The sequence below is a fragment of the Triticum dicoccoides genome, chromosome 3B (assembly GCF_002162155.2).
Source record: "Triticum dicoccoides isolate Atlit2015 ecotype Zavitan chromosome 3B, WEW_v2.0, whole genome shotgun sequence".
NCBI classification, from domain to species: domain Eukaryota; kingdom Viridiplantae; phylum Streptophyta; class Magnoliopsida; order Poales; family Poaceae; genus Triticum; species Triticum dicoccoides.
Window position 1 is genome coordinate 490,845,437 of NC_041385.1, and position 16,960 is coordinate 490,862,396.

At 45.1% G+C, this 16,960-nt stretch overlaps 1 pseudogene; it reads right to left on the reverse strand.

Moving 5' to 3' along the window:
• Positions 1–560: 560 nt before the first annotated feature.
• Positions 561–1,744, reverse strand: LOC119276695 (annotated as a pseudogene).
• Positions 1,745–16,960: the final 15,216 nt, after the last annotated feature.

The following is a 16,960-nucleotide window of genomic DNA, read 5'->3' on the forward strand; positions in this document are numbered from 1 at the left end:
GGGTGTACGGTTTGTTCGGTGTGTACTCTCCATTACATATTTTAAGATCTTTGATGAGAAGTATTTGTGCTAATGACATATATTGCTTGTACAGAATGGGTATAAGTCAAGGAAGAGGCTTTTATTATACTTGCTCAGGTATTATGCGAACGAAGCTAAAAACAATATTTCTGATATTGCACAAAGATTTCTTAAGCACATCAAGTAGATCTTAGTTTCTAAAGATTTTTAGTGGGATAATCAGTCTACATGTATACATCTTCCAATTGTCTTTTTGTTAATAATTTACATTGCAAGTAAAATATACTTCAATTACTACCCGATTGTGTTTGTGTTATTTTTTTTAATATATACAATTTAGCATGCATTATGTTTATATAACTCTAGCAAAATATTTCAAAAGCCCGTGGCAACGCACGGGCATTGTACTAGTGTCTATAATTTTGCAGTCTTTTTTTTTCTCATGCGCACCCGTTGTATCAATCTGCATTTTGTATCCTACCCGGTTGGTGGTTTCATTAATTTAAAGTCGGGCTAAATGCATTTCATTTAAAAAAAACTTGGATAGAAACACACCATTTATTGCATTATAATCGACTACACACGCATCTTGCGTGGATCGCACCATTATTCGCTTGTACTAGGCGAGCTCTATCGAAACGCCATTGTTACAATATTTAGGGAGTCTTTATTGCATGTCTTCTCGCATCATATAGCCGATTGACTATGCGAACGGCCTCTGGTTGTAGCAGTCCAGGTTGTCGCCGTAGCTGACGCCGAGTAGGTCGCAGTAGCGCTTGTAGAACCCGATCCGGTCGGCGACACGGCCGTCCTGCCCGCGCCCGCACTCGAGCCCACCGTTGATGATGTTAGTGATCACACCGTACCCAGGCACCCTCCCCGCCGCCTGGTCGGCGCCCGAGGGGCTCCACCGGCCCGTAATCACGTCGTGGCTCGAAGGTTTAGGTGACTGCGGCGTCATCCAGAACCACAGCGCCGTCTTAAACGACACGGTCGCATCCGTCGCCACGAGGTCCGGGTTGTTGAGCAGGTCGGTCCCGATGGCCCGCCCAGCCGGCCCGTAGTTGTAGTTGTATGAGATCTGGATGGGCCCGCGCCCGAAGTACTTCTTGCCCGGCGCGCACGGCCACTGAGAGTTCGGCGAGCAGTAGTTGGAGGCGGCGCCGCGCTCCTGGTTGAAGCAGTAGCCCCACGAGTAGGGGCCGTCGGGCGCCGTTGGCCACCCGCCGGTGGTCTCGTGGGAGGTCTGAGCGAGGAACGCGGCCACCTCGCGCTTCCTGACGTCGGCGCCACCCGTGGTCGCGAAGCCCGAGAACGAGTTGGCGGCGGCTACGAAGGCGCCGTAGTTGTAGAACCCCTTGGCCTGGCACGCCGCATCGTTGCGGTGCAGCAGCATCTGGTCGAAGAGCGACTGCGAGATAATGGAGGACACGCCGCCGCCGGTGGGGGTCGGTACCGGTACCGAGGGGTGCCGCCGCCGCTGCAGCCGTTGCACTGGCTCTGGCAGCCGTTGCCGCAGTAGTCGGAGGTGGAGCCGCAGAAGCCGAACTTGCTGCAGCAGAGGCAGTTGGGGCACGTCGCCCCGCCGGCCTGCGAGCCGCACTGCTCGGCGTGCGCAGACACGGCGAAGGCCGCGGCCAGCATGGCCACCACCACAACTCCTCTCATCTTGGGCAATGAAGCAGAGTCCGCTCAGCTGGTGATTGTGTGTCACACTACTCGTGCAGTGGTGTGTGTGTGCCAGAAGCTGTTGCAGTGCACGTCTTTATATAGCCAGCAAGCCACAGCAGACGTGCCCAACTTTCCACGAGGCCATGATCGCTCTACTTAGTCTAGCTACGTAGTACAAGCAAGTTCGGCAGATCTCGAGAGCGATGCAGTACGTGTACTTTGTACGCATGTTCCGATTCGTGTAAGCTACAGAGGAGTCAGTGATCACTAATGGAAGCATGGAATGCCGGTGCTGGTGCACATGCCGGTGCACCGGACGTTGATCGGGCTGGAAGTAAGCGTGGAAAAACCCTCTCAAGTCAGATTTTTCTCCCGCTTCCTGCGCGCATGCAAGCAAGCAAGCATGCATGCATGCACCAGCTCAGCTTTGATGTGCGACCAAACATTGATCGCCGCATTAATGGATGGACGGACGTGGAATTTTCTTGGTGATGTCGCTTGCATGCATGGAATTCCATTCTCTTTCTACTTGTTTTTTTTCTGTTAGAGACGCCCTGCCGACCAGGCAAACTATGTTTGATACATATGAACAGTCTTCATTACAACGAAAATTACACTAGAGCTCCTGGGTGCTCCACACCTTCATATAAATATTAAATTAAAAAACCAAGGAAACTGAAAAAAAAAGGAATTTGGGGGTATCAAACCTGAGTGTCCAATCTACTCACGGGTGAAGTTTCCTGAAAAGATATCAGGAAATGTATCCGTGTCGGAGAAAATGCAGTCCGGCTTACGATCCATCCAAACAGTATTTTTCTATATGTTGAATTTTTTTTGTCTTTTTCTTCGAGAATACGTTTTCTGCTATTTTTCACGAAACTTCACACGAGAGCAGATTGGACACCTAGGTTCAATATCCCTAAATTCCAGTTTTTTTTAAATTTCCCTAGTTTGTTTTATGAATTTAATACTCATACATGGGGTGGAGCATCCCAGTGCTCCAACTCCTCTTCCCCATTACAACAGACATTTCACATGTTAAGAACTCTATTACACATCTTTCCAGGTTAAGACAAGATTATTGCATTTTAAAGTTTGACATGAATAAAATAGAGTAAAATAACACTAATGAACATCATCTTTCCAGGTTTTAAGAGAATGACTCTAACCTAACGACCATAGATACATGTGCGTAGTTTTAGAAGTCTCGAAACGAATGCAGTGGAACAATGACAAGAAGGGCTCAAGCACATCCATGGAGTCAACAAAGACATACTTCAACACCTCTTGCATCATCCCCTTTCACGCTTCCCTGAAGTTTCACGGCCAAGACATGCACATATCAGATACTAAGCCATCATTCTCTTCAACCCTATAGGATTCTTGAAAAATCATACTCCCTCCAGCCCATATTAATTGTCGCTCAAACGGATGTAGAACTGAAATACATCTAGATACATATGTTTAAGCGACAACTAATATGGATCAGAGGGAGTACTAATATGCTACCTACTAACCATACAACGGTCTATCTTGAAAATGGTGAACCCATCGGAAACCAACCATGTTTCAAATCCAAAATATAGGAGAGGTTCTCTTCCTACCATCTTCACTAGCCTTTCTCCCAAGATGATGTTGGCTTGTGAGTGGTGGATATGCAACATTGGCTCCCTTTTGAATGCTCGCATGAGCTGCCCAATATGGTTGTGATATATTTTCGTGTAATGATCATATTAGCTGCTGAAGATGATTATGATATTGTGTCTTCATGGTTATTGAAACATCAATATCTTTAGATATAGTTACTCGATTTGATATTAGTTTTGTTAGATGTGTGTTGGATCCTTGTTCATGTAAGTAATCAAGGCATGAGTATTTCAATCTCTGCTATAATATGTGAGGGTCATATACACCAAAACTAAATAGGCAATGGATCATCAACAATGATCTAGGATCAAAACTAGATGCCTATGAACAAAACAATTTGTTAGCATGGGTGGGTGGGTATTAAGTTATGTTGCCATCTCTCGGCTAATATTCATGAATTCCCACTAACCAAACATGGAATAAAGATATCTCCCAAACTCTCGCGTGTAATACTCAATCGGCACCAAACAGGGGATTTAGAATAAAATGGCACTTCCCACGTCCAATCTCTTCATATAAATCCCTCCTCTAAATTCCTCTACCCCTTCCCAATTTCCCAAAAGTTACCAAACATGTTGTAAGGGTCACCTCTTTTGACCTTATGTTTTTTTTTTCAAAACATGCTTATGGAAAGTGGTGGGAATAAGCACCGGTAAGAGGAAACCTCGCGAGACTACTTTTCCTATTCTTTCAGCTTATGAAATTTTGGATTTTATCTGTGTCAAGCTTTGCAAAGCCTATAATACCCCTCGACTTCAACTATGTCTTGATTTATAGATAATATATTACTCCCTCCGTCCCATAATGTAGGACGTTTTTTGACACTACACTAGTGTCAAAAAACGTCCTACATTATGGGACGGAGGGAGTAGCAATTTATTGTTGTTATACCGCATAAATGAGCAAAAAAAAATCTCAAACATCATTTATATCATGAGTGCATTTTGTGTCATGTTTTTCTTAGCCTTTTTTCTGCATCATAGACGCATGATGTTTTGTATTTTACCACGTTTGTGCATACCTTTTTGCCAGCTTTCGCCGGGACTACAAGGAAGCAAGAGATTTGGAGCATTGAATGGGGAACACCTATGTTTGGTGTAAAATATGCTAATTAGACGTCATAAAAGCCTACCATAGGAAGAGATAAGCACATGGGGAGAAACCATGTTGCGTTCTCCACTCAAGAAGAGTAGAAGATATTCATACGAGTACGACCGCTCGTACAACAATGGTAGTATCGTTCAGATCTCAGATGTGATGAATGGATAGACTCCAGCACGTGAAACAAAAATAGAAAACCTCACCTCTAGAAGACATCCGGAGGGGGAATTGGCAGAAGGGCACCACCTCGCCATACCTTTGATCATGAAGTTCACACCATAAACCATCATCAACATCATCCACATCCTAGACATCAACTCCTTCATTCATCTCATTGCAATCCCAAACATAGTGTGAATTTGTACGCATATCACATCAATCATTGATCTTCTATTGTTTATCTCTACAATGCTTGTTCCGCGACTGATCACATGGCTAGGCTCTGTCCTGGGCTTTGTCGATGCACTCTTTGCCATCGTCTGGGTCATGAGGCCCGTAAGCCCAGTTTATGCAAATTTTTACCTCATTGGGCTTGGACACAAAAATCACTGCAAGTAACACAATCTGAGCGTATCTTACCTCGGGGTGAATCGGATGTGTCTCCAGTTGGAAATTCTATGGTTGTTGGTATGGCCCGTGCCATTAGGGATACGCGTGCACACTGGGTTTGGAAACAGAAACAGAAAATCCCACGCTCCTCGGACGTGGCCACCCCCCATTGCTTGACGCTACGCCTCCCTGGTCAGGATGTAGTCAATTCCGCCTGCCAAAAACCCCAATCGGGTGAGTCAACGTCTTCCTCAAGCTTACCACCCCTGCCTTCATCGCCATCGCCTCGGCACAAGCAACCTATCTGTCCCTCACCTGTGATCCATCCTCAGGCGGCTACCTAGTCTCCGGCATCTCGAGCTATGGCGATCTTCCCGGTGCGCCCCTTTGCCTTCGCTCCAGATGGATCGACCTTCGATCGTGGCCCTGCTCATCGAGTCCAGCGCCATGACATGGCGGTGGATGATCCTCCCCTCAACCATGATAGGTACGCCATTGTTTCCGTCGATCCTCCAGTCCCTGACCATCAAAAGGAGTTCTGGCTTGCTGAGGTCTGTCGTACTATCACTGTGGATTTAGAGTATGATTTGGTGGATGATTTCATTTACCCGCTGGGCATAGGCTGTGTGCTTTTTGCGGATATGGAGAATAGGGATGCTGCCATTAGAGAAGGGCCTCACGCTCTGACTGAGGATTCCACTTTTTCCTTAGTCCCTCATGATGAAAGTATCAATATGCGCATGCCTGCTTTTGAATATGAGGTTTGGGTCATGTTTCTTGCTTTCCCAATGGACTATCAGACTGAACACTATATTCATAAGGTTGTTTCTAACTTTGGAAAACTTCTTGTCTGGCCGCGCCCGGGCCACAACAAAGCTAGAATTCTGGTTAAGTGTCATATTAAGGATGTTGCTGAGGTGCCTCACACTCTCTTGGTTACCAGGGTTGGTCTGCTGCCAGGTCTTGCTCAATCTTGGTATGTCCCTATGTATGTGCTTAATGGCAGAAATACCATTCCTAATTTAGTGGGCAATGAGGATGTTCCTCCCCTTCTGAATGCCTCACCCCACCCATATGAGCTTCCATACTAGACCCTCATGTAGCAGGCTAGAATCGATGAGATGAATGCACAAGCTGCTCTGAATGAAGATGCCTAGAATGACCGGAACCTGCTCAGGAACACATTCAGGAAAATGGATGGCGCATGTGGCCTGTGGTTCCTCCACCATACACAGGATTCAGTTTTAGAACATTCTTTCAATATGACGGGCCGTCTCTAATGGATGGTGTGGATCCTGAGCACAATGTCCAGGACAATTTGTCTGATATATGGTCTTCTGATACAAAATTTCAGGCTGTGGAAGCGCTAGCTGATGGTTTTGTTCTTGGGAACCCTGCTGCACTCCTAGCGTTCATAAGAGCAGGGGGAGATTCAGTTAACTTTTTGTGGATGTTGATCATGAGTTGTTGCTTTGGATGGGGAGGATTCTTGAAGGCATATACACGCCGGCCCTCACTTTTGAGCAATCCGCTGCCGTTATGCTACCTCTCAATCCTTTCAAGTTCCTCCATAATCAACTGAATGTTGTTGCTGCGGTCTGGCTTGAAGGCGTTGTCCCAGAGTTTGATGTTCTGTCAGCTGTATTTAGTTTAACCTTTCAGTTGGGTGCTGCCATCGTCCCCAAGTCTCTGCTGCAGGAGTTTTGTGAGGCCAGGTCCGAACTGATCAATGCTGATTGGGAGGTGGCTGCTCATTCTCCTGGTCTCAAGGCGATCCCACAACTTGTCTCTGAAGATGCAGAGTTTCAGTCAGTCCCACTGTCAGATCAAGGCACTGCTCTTTAGGTGATTGCTTCTTCATCTCTATACAGTGCTCCATAGTCCCGCAATGTTCTAGTGCCACTCGACACCACTACTGTCAGAAGAAGCACTAGATCAAACAAATATGATGGCTTCAAGACCAGTCATGTTACTGACACTAAGCGCTCCAAGTCACGGGTGAAATCCCACGAGTCTTCTTTTGTCATAGCTGTTTCTTTGGCTGTTGCTCCCGTGCAGGTTATGGCTGATACATGTCTACCTCCTACTTCGATTGAGGAACTCCAATAGATGGACAGCCGTTGAGGGATTGCACAAGATGTTCTCTCTCCCGAGAAGTTGCTAGATGACCAACGCTCGTCCTCTGGAGCCGGCGACTGAACTCTTTCTTGCTTATGAATAAATCGTGGAATGTGATGTCATGGAATATCAGAGGCATCAACTCTGATGCTAAACTTTTGGCTCTTAGGAATGCTATTGATACTAGCGGTTGTTTTGTGCTATGTATCCAGGAAACTAAGCGTGAATCTTTTGATTTAGCGTTTATTAAAACTTTCTGCCCCAAACGTTTTGATAAATTTGTGTTTTCACCTTCAGTGGGTGCCTCACGTGGTCTCATCATTATCTGGAATAGTTCTGTGTTTGTGGGCACGCCATGGTACGTTGATTCATTTGTTGTGGGTGTTTCTTTTGTTGCTACTAAGTCCAGTGAATCTTGGAAATTGATCAATGTCTATGGTCCTTGCTTTGGTCAGCGACGGGTGGATTTTACTAACTGGTTGTTTGACCTAAATATACCTGATGATGAAAATTGGTTGATCCTGGGAGACTTTAACTTCATTCACTCTACGAATAATAGAAACAAACCAGGAGGTGACGCTGCGGACATGTTGCTGTTAAGAAATCAGTCGAGCGCAGTCCTTGATGGAACTCCCTGTGAAAGGCAGAACATACACATGGGCAACATGCAGGATGATCCTTTGCTCGAACAGCTTGATTGGTTCTTCTCTTCCTCTTGTTGGACCACCTCCTTCCCAAATACGATGATACTGCCATTGGGTAAACCGGTGTCTGATCATATCCCATGTGTGGTTGCAATTGAATCTAAAATCCCCAGGTCCAAGCTTTTCCGCTTTGAGAATTTTTGGGTTAACCACGAAGGGTTTACTGATGTGGTTGCTGCCTCCTGGTCCAAGTCATGTCATGCCCCGAATTCTGCTACCCGCATTTGTAAAAAACTTAAAACACTGAGATATGTTCTCAAGAGATGGAGCAGAGGTATCTCAAAATTGAAAATTATGATCCAGAACAGTAATGAGACTCTAGTTATGATGGATAATCTCGAGGACAAAAGACCTCTCTTTATACAGGAGTCAAACTTCAGGCGGATTTTGAAACTCCACTTGCAGACACTGCTCAAGTATCTGAACGAGTATTGGAGGAAAAGATGTATGATCTGGTATTTCAGATTTGCTGATGAAAACACCAAGCTCTTCCAATCTCTGGCCACCAAGAGATATAGGCACAATTCTATCACCACGCTTCGAGATGGTGATGTGAAAATCAATGACCATGTTGGCAAGGAGGGGGTGCTATACAAAACCTATAAAGAACGTTTGGGTTCTTCTAAACCCACAAACATGCGCTTTGATCTTTGGAGAATTATTCACCGGATTGAGGGGCTAGATCAATTGTTGGCACCCTTCTCCAATGAAGAGATGGATGCTGCAATTAAGGAAATGCCTAGTGACAGGGCTCCTGGCCCTGATGGCTTTAATGGATGTTTCCTGAAAAGCTGCTGGCAGATCATCAAAATGGATTTCTATAAGATGTGCCATGATTTTCATGCTGGGGGGCTAGATATCACCAGCATTAGTGAGGGCTACATCACCTTGATCCCAAAGATTTCTTCTCCAGAAACTGCGAATGATTACAGACCAATCACTTTACTGAATTATTGTCTGAAAATCATCACGAAAATCCTGGCTAATCGGCTGCAGAAAGTCATCCTTAAAATCATCCACAAGAACCAATACAGTTTCATCAAGGGGAGGACAATCCAAGATTGCCTGGCGTGGACTTTTGAATATATCCATCAATATCATACCTCAGCGCGGGAGATAATACTCCTCAAGCTTGATTTTGCTAAGGCGTTTGACACAGTTGAGCACGCCCCCATGTTAGAGATCATGAAGCACATGGGTTTTGTTGACAAGTGGATAGGATGGATGGAAACGATCTTTGGCTCGGCGGTTTCTTCGGTACTCCTTAATGGAGTTCCTGGTTGGAAATTCTAATGCAAGTGTGGAGTGCAGCAGGGTGACCCTCTCTCACCACTAATCTTTGTCCTTGCGGCTGACCTCCTCCAAGCAGCGATTAATGATGCTTTCGCTCGCGGACTAGTTGGCCTACCTCTCCCTCGTGATAGTGTTGGTGATTTCCCGGTCATCCAATAGGCTAACGACATGATTTTGGTGATGCAGGCATGTCCTGAATAAGCTGCCCATATGAAATCTATCTTAGAGGACTATGCTGCATCGGTAGGGCTGAAAATCAATTTTCATAAATCAACTCTTATACCCATTAACATTGATCACCAGCGTGCTAGTGAGTTGGCGGGGGTGTTTGGATGTTCTGTTGGTTCCCTACCATTCACTTACCTCTATCTCCCAATGGGGACGACAAGGCCCAGCGTTCTTGATCTCATGCCAATGGTGCATGCAGTTGAGAGGAAGACATCCACAGCGCTATCTCTGATGTCGTCCGGAGCTAAGCTGACCTTGGTCAATTCTGTTGTGATGTCGATGTTGATTTATGCAATGTGCACAATCAAATTGCACCTGAAGGTGGTTGAGCATCTGGACAAATTGCACAGATATTGTCTCTGGGCAAAAAATTCTGACGATGGAGTAAAAAACAACTCCCTTGTGGCCTGGGAACTTGTCTGCCGTCCAAAGCGGTGAGGAGGCCTTGGTGTCATTGATATCAAGACCCAGAATGTAGCCCTTCTCCTAAAGCATCTGTTTAAATTTTATAATCATGATGATGTCCCCTGGGTGGAGTTGATTTGGGACGCTTACTACAGGAACAAAATCCCGCATGCAGCTGACGTGGTGGGCTCGTTCTGGTGGAAAGACGTAATGCAACTCAATGGGGTTTTTCGTGGGATCACCAAAGTCACCCCAGGAGATGGTTCTAGCTCTTTGTTTTGGAAGGATGTCTGGTTTGATAGCGGTAATGACGCTCCACTCATGGAAGTGTACCCGCGGGATTTCTCCTTCTCTCTGAATGAGGATGATTCCATTGCTAAGGTTCTTACTGCCACTGACCCGGCCATGATCTTCAGCTTACCTCTTTCGATCCAGGCCAGAGAGGAGGTCAGAGAGATCCAGCAAGGGTCGATGCACGTATGTGTGGCCAATGACCGCTGTGACATTTGGGAATGCATGCTCGGGCGCTTCTCCTCGAAGAAATACTATAATCACTGCTACAAGCAGGTTGTGGCAGATGAGGCGTTCGGTTGGCTTTGGAAGGCCAAGAGCCCGATCAAGTTTAAAATGTTTGGGTGGCTGCTTCTTGTGGATCGATTGAATACCAGAAACATGCTCAAGCGTAGACACTTTGCCGTCGCGGAGGGCAACTATGCATGCATGTTCTGTCAAAACCCTCCCGAGGAAACTGTTGAACACTTATTCTTTATGTGCCCCTTTAGTCAACAGTGTTGGAGTAGAGTTGGATTGGCTTGGCCGGTGGGAGACAACAGAATAACTTTGCTGCATGGGGGCAAGAATAGCTGGCGGCAGCCTCTCTTCATGGACATCTTCCTGTTGGCTGCCTGGAGTTTATGGATGGAGAGAAACAACCAGCACTTCAGAGGGATCCAACATTCATTCCAAGCGTGGCTGGCTAGATTCAAACATCTCTTGGAGTTGTTGATCCATAATTGCAGAGAGGAGCTTCATCCTTTCCTTTTTTTGAAGTGGAACACCTTGCATTCCAAATTACGTCGGATCGACCAAATCGGCGGTCACAGCCACGGTTACAATGTGAGGGAGATCTGATAGCTAGATATGCTGTTCAATGCATCTACCTATAGTTGCCAACTCATGGGCAGGCTTGTTACAATCCCTTGGACAGTGAACAATGCTCCACTCGTTAAAACTCGCTCGTAGGAGATATCTAGCCTCATGGAAGACAACACCAAGATTGGAGCGGTCAAGCACCGTGGAATTAATGGCTTGAGCAAGTCCAAGGCAGTTTGTCTCAAAAATGACACGCCCCATACCATGCTGGTCAGCTAAGTGTATGGCGTGCAACAGCGCAGTTGCTTCAGTGTGCAGAGCTTCACTTATCTGCACAAGCCTTCCAGCAGCAGCAAACAACACCTCACCTATATGGTCCCGGGCCACACAGCCCCAACCCGAGGTTTGTTTAGCAGCATCAAAAGCATCGTCAATATGAATTTTAACCTTATCCACCATCGGTTTGCTCCACTGAGGTTTGTTCTGAATCTGCGCTTTCTCTGGTTTTGCATAAAAGACACGCCATTCAGCAACATGCTTCTCCAAAAGGAAGCAAAACTCCTCAGGTGTAGCTCTCTTTTGCTTATGATTGGCTTTATTCCTCTCCGTCCACCACAGCCACAGAAGGCATATGATTCTCAGCTTCCTGTCCTCTGGAAGGGCAAATATGGTGGCGAGGATATCGCTCGGTGACTAACAATACATGAGGTTTAACCGGGACGACTCCAGCTCACACACACGCCAAATCTTCTTCACCTCCTTACATCTAAAAAAAGATGTCCGCCATCCTCCGGTAATCTATGGCAAAGGACACAGCTAGTATCGAGTTTGATCCCAATCTGTTCAATATTCCTCAGCATAGGGTGACTATTATGAGCAACTCTCCACAAAAAATGATGCACTTTCCCGGTAAATCTAATCTTCCAGAGGTTCTGCCACATTTTCCCATAAGCTGTATCACCGTCGGCGCCCTCACCCTGCTGCCTAGGGGCCAGCCGTTTCTTCATGTCAAGGTGAACTCTGTACGCTGACCTCACTGAAAATAAGCCCTTGCTATCGAATTGCCAAGCCAAGAAGTCCTCATGTTGCTCAAAAATTGGAATCTTTAGTATCATATCAGTCTCTTCCGGATTGAACGTTTGTCTAACCAACAACTCACCCAGGAGTGTGTATACGGGTCGATAAGCTTTGAGACTTTAGTCAGGATGGTATTGCGACGGGGAGACCTTGGAAACCGAACAACACCAGCAGGGAGCCAGGGGTCCTGCCAGATCCGGATATGCTCACCTGAACCCACCCTCCACACCATCCCCTCCTTCACGACAGACACTCCTTGAAGGATGCTCCGCCAAACATAACTGATGCCCGGTGTCGCTGTAGCTGCAAAAATGTCGCCGTCTGGGTAGTATTTAGCACGAAGAACACGAGCACAGAGCGAGTCCGGTGCCTGGATCAACCTCCAAACTTGGCGAGACAACATTGCAATATTGAAAGCGTGTAGATCCCTAAACCCAAGCCCTCCCTGTTCCTTCGGATGGGTCATCTTCTCCCAGCCAACCCAGTGATGTTTGTGCTCATCCTCTTGGTTATCCCACCAAAAACGACATATCATGTGGCTTATACTCTCACACAAGGACTTTGTCAGATCGAAACAGGCCATGGCATAGGCTGGAATTGCTTGGGCAACCGTTTTTATTAGGATTTCCTTACCCTTCTTTGACAGCATCTTGATTTTATAACCCTGAAGTAGCTCCCAGATTCTGTCCCGGAGGTATTCAAAGCAGGCTTGACGAGCCTTGCCCACATAGCGAGGCAGCCCCAAATACTTGCCCTGTTGACCCTCGTTCCGTAGGCCGAGAAGATGCAGTAAGGTTTTTTTCCTAAGCTGCGACGTGTTCCTACTGAAGAGCATAGAAGACTTGTCCCGATTAATAATTTGGCCCGACCCCTTCTCATACACTTCAAGAATTTCATTCACTACAGACACACTCTCCTCGGTGGCCTCCAACAACAGCAAGGAATCGTCCGCGAAAAGCAGGTGTGTGACAGTAGGGGCCTATGGTGCTACTTTGATGCCTCTAAGCGATCCCACGGATTCGGCATGATCAAGCAAAGCGGAGAAACCCTCAGCACATATAAGGAATAAATACAGAGAAATTGGGTCTCCCTGCCTCAAACCTTGTCCTGGAATAATTGTCTCGATACAAGACCCATTTACCTTGAATCTGTAGCGTACAGTACGCATAGACTTGCTGATTTGTTCCACGAAGACACTATCAAAACCAAACCGTGTCATGATCTTCTCCATAAAATCTCAATTCACCATGTTGTAGGCCTTACTCATATCAAGTTACATTGTAAATTTGGGACAGTAGTGTTGTAACTACTTAAGTTTACACGGCCGGGGGGCCGCCTAAAACCCATTGTAAAGCATATGTAACTGTCCCTTTGTGAGTAATACAAAAGTCAGTGGGAGCCTCTCCCACTATCGTTCACTTTCAAAAAAAACATTGATCTTCTATTGACATGAACATATTGATGATGTCTTGTGTCTCTATGTCTGATTAATTCCCTAGTTCTCATGGGCACAAACGAACCCTAGCATTTATATGATATGAACGATGAGAAGATATATGATCTTCGTAATACGATTGTGGTAATATTCTTCTTGATTTGTGTGTATTCGTTTGCACAACATTTAGCCCATTGGGATTTGAAAGATATTATTATCTTTGTGATGCGGGGTTAGATATACAATGGTGACAAAGGCTATCCATCTTCTTAGAGGATCAATGGTATGTAAATAGTGGTGACCCATGTGTTTTATGCGGTGTCCACACGGACACCCTTATTGATGGTCGCACTCCGTTGGTAGGTATTGGAGGGATAGTGTTGGCGTCTGTGACGCGTAGTTGCGGTAGTAGACACATAGCCCACACAATACACATATGACATAGATTACATATGTCAATCAAAGATTGTGTTTCTACACAATCAAGTATCATAAATACATAGTGTTAGCCTTAGATGCAGTTTTCATCATTTCCATTACTCTCTTGTTCTTAATTACTATTCTTCTGCACTTTAATTCTTGCTCTTGCACATAAACTCTCGCAATATTTTCTTCTTCACACCACTTTTGCTTGGGTCGAATATAACTTGCAAACACACTCAGATAAATCTCTATAAGGTGCAAAAGACTAGTTCATTGGCCCTTTGTGGGATCGCTCTTATGTTGAAAATGATTACAACTAAATTATGTGCAATTACAGGACATCAAGCTATTTTCTTATTTCATTGTCGGGAATCTCTCATTTGGTCATTGTTACAAGTTGAAAGTGTATTTATCTCTAAATGGTATTTTGGTGTGATAATAATGTGGTTAGTAGAAGTATGACGGTTGCTAAGATTTATCTCAGGTCACTGGTTCCTTGGATATTTATCGTGGAGATGGTTAACCCTTCCTCCCCCCTCCCCCACTTCAAAAAAATCAAAGGCATATCCCATGGGTTGTCTAGAGAGATATGCGCCCACCGAACTACGACCAGATCCGAGCAGATCTACCAAGGACAGATCTGCTGGAGACACACCTCCACACGCCCACCGACGATGCTAGACACATCACCGGGACGGGGACTAGGCGGGGACAACCTTATTCCATCTTTAGGTAGCCGCCACCTTCTCGTCTTCTTGAGCAGGACACAAATCCTAAAAAGCTCAAAGGAACATCTAAAAACATAGCCCTCTCGCCAGCAAGGGCCGGGATCCACCGCGCCGCCATGGCCCTAAGGTCACGGAGACGAGGTGGACCAGCGGCAGCACTGACGAGAAGCAGAGGAACCCTAAGCTTTTCTTGAGGAAGGAGGCGGCTACATGAGAACTTTTGATCTTTGTATCATGAGCTTTGTTAATGGAGTTGGATCTTATGATGCCCATATATTTTTTTTATTTTTGTTGAATTGAGTCTTGCTCCTCTATGAGTTTTTTTTTATGTTGATAGTATCTTTTAGGAACCATGGGCAAAAGGAAAATTCGCAGGGGCACGCACCTGCCAAGCCCTGTCCGACTACTCAATTGCCTCGCGATTCGTGAAGTAGTTCGACCCCGCACGAGGGCACAATAAGTTTTGGACACCGCTGACGCCCACACGTGTGATGAGAGCCAAACCCGCCCACACGCCTTATAGCACACAGACTATGCCATGTCACCGCATGCATGCATGTGGAAATCTTTTTCGATTTTTTGTTTTTAAAATGTTTTATCTCTTAAATGAAAAATCCGATTAAAGATCCGTTTTCACCATTAAATCTCTCGCGACGAGATCTTCAAAACTAGATCTCATATCAATATATTTTGACGAATTTTTTTTGGGTTAAAAGTTGCCATGTCTATTGCACATGAATTGTCATGATGTTTACACTGAAGTTGTCATGATATGTTTCAGCTATTTTTTTAATATTTAAAAGTAAGTTTTGACATATTATAAAACAAGGAATTAAGAAACTAGACTTGCCATGCACCATAAATTAAAATTGCCATGATACATGCACTTAAAATTGCCATGGTTCATAAAAAAATATTTTCATGGTTAAAGTACTGGAATTGCCATCATCGAAAAACTAAAATTGCCATGATCTACAAACTAAAATTGCCACATGGCAACTTTAGTTTAAACACTATGGCAACTACAGTGTAAACATCATGGCAACTTTTCGGAAAAAAATTGGTCGAAACATATCGACATGGGGTCTAGTTTTGAAGATCTCGTCGAGACGGATTTAATGGTGAAAACAGATTTTTAATTCGCATTTTTAATTAGGAGATAAAATATTTTTAAGCCGAAAACCAAAAAAAAATCTGCTGATGTCATCTGTTCATACGTGGCAAAATGAGTGGTGTTGGAGGCGTGTGGGTGATGTGCAAATGCCCACACGTGTGGGCGTTAGTTTTTCCGTAAGTTTTAAGTTACTGTCGTTGAAACTTATGCTTTTTTTATCCGAAACTTGCTATTTTCTCGCTCTGTTTTACCAAGTTTCATAGATAAAATTTAAGATATATATTTTTTCGATCGTAGGCACAAAAATCATGATTTTATCGTTTGCGCGTAATAAGTTTGAAGAGTTAAAACTTAACATTTATTTTTAAAATTCATCAAAATGTATTCAAAATGGATCTTATTAGAAAGTCCTAGTCACGGAAAACACGAATATGAAAACATAACTTAATTTAAACTTTATATTCAAAAGATTAAAATTAAAATCAAAAGACGAAAAGAAAGCATGCGCGAGGGAGTCAGAAATCCTGTCTCGTGAGCACAAGCATGCTACAAGCTAGTGGCGCTTGACCATAGCCCCTCCTAGGGCGCCGGTGTGGGGGTCACGTTGGAGGCTTCAGACTCGATTCTCGGTAGCATGGTGGCCGGAGCGGATTGAGATCCAGTGACTTGGCACACACAAGGCACGGATGAACAGTATCGTGCCTTGAGGGCATCTCCTGGCCGTTGGATCTACAAGCGACGGTCCGATGAACATCAAGAGTCACCACTACAGTACACCGCTACAGGAAGTCTGCTACACTGTCCACTAAAATCTGGAACCTTGATTTCCGATCTAACGGCTGAAAGCTCAAGGCATTGCACTATTCACATGTGCCTTGTGTGTGCCAAGGCACCGGATCTCGGCCGGAGCATGGTGCCGGGCGGCTAGAGGGCAGGTGCTAGGGCGTGAATACTCGTTCTCACGAGGAATCATGGAACTTGGAGGCATTTTGACGCTCGTGGGTTTGGCTGAATCTTTTGGGATGGAGGGGCTATATTTCGGCTCGCTCCAAAAACATTTTGGGATTTGAAAGCCTATTCCGGATCAGTTAGATGAATATAGTGACAATTAACCAGAAAAGAAAAACTGTATACCTACCATAATCTGCTAAGGGCAAACTGTCGCTGGCTAGCATGCAAAGCTGGGCTTTGTTGAGGATTTATCCCGTTTAACTTCAAGGGTAAGACTACAATGATCTTCAAAATCATTCATACCTACTTGCTACAACCTCCAGGATAAAAGGTGCAGTTACAAAGAACAGGGGTCACATATCATCAGGAACTTAACATTATACTATCAATGTTCTACCCCATG